We start from the raw sequence: 1,114 nt of genomic DNA on the forward strand, positions 1-1,114 counted from the left end.
TATCTACTCTCCATCCATCCCCCATCCAAAGCTGGCAACTACAAAGAAGGGCATTGCGAGATCCTTCTTCTCGGCTGCTCGTAGATGGTACGGAGCTTCACCTCAGGGCATGACGTCCGGAAGAGATACACTGTACACAACTGGGCTTATGCGAAGTGGCAAGTACTCGTACAATGGCATTGAAGCGAAGCTCAGGCGGTTGGCGGATTTGGCCTTCATGCTGCGTGACTACGAGCAGGCGTCGAGTCTATACCAAGTGCTACGGAGGTGTGTGTTTATGAGGTGGGGTGGGTAGACATACACCTAGTGAGTCTATACCAAGTGTTTCGAAGGTGTGTGTACATGAGGTGGGGTGGGTAGTCAAACACCTAGTGAGTCTATACCAAATGTTACGGAGGTTGACATTCTACTAAATATCGAGGATTGTGTATGAGAAAATTTCCTAGTGAGTTGGTGAAAATATTATATTCATGATGGAGGGTTGTGTCGAATACGTCACTATCGGATTTTACCTACCTGTCGGTGCTAACCGGACGAGGTCGGGGTGTTTTTAGGGTTTAAGTAGGGTTTAGTAAAACCACCGCTACCCTATCCGCACGCGTGTGCTATAAATAGAACTTACGATCGAATCTTACTTACCAGGGAGTACCAGTCAGATAAGGCCTGGGTGTATGCCGCGGGAGCCCAGGAAATGGCCGGGGTGTGCCAATTTATGATGGAACCGTCAAGGTATGATATACCAGCCGATTATTCATGTCTAAAAAGATGTCGCAAATTAATGTTTTTGATGAATGGCTGTTCGACAACTTGTTTATGTACGATTGGAGACTGTAGACGCAGGCCTTTGCGCACAAATTATGTCGTAAACGCCGTATGTGAGCACTTTATTGTTTGGTTTTATTCTTGTCTAATGTAGTGTGTGTTTTGATTTTTAGTCTTTCGTACTTTATTGTTTGTTTTTATTCTTGTCTTATGTAGTGTCTGTTTTTTAGTCTTTATTACTTTATTGTTCGTATTTATTCTCGTTTTATGTAGTGTGTGTTTTTTAGTCTTCATTACTTTATTGTTCGTATTTGTTCTTGTCTTATGTAGTGTGTGTTATTTAGTCTTTATT

The sequence above is a fragment of the Sphaeroforma arctica genome (genome assembly GCF_001186125.1).
Source record: "Sphaeroforma arctica JP610 unplaced genomic scaffold supercont1.859, whole genome shotgun sequence".
Taxonomy (NCBI): domain Eukaryota; class Ichthyosporea; order Ichthyophonida; genus Sphaeroforma; species Sphaeroforma arctica.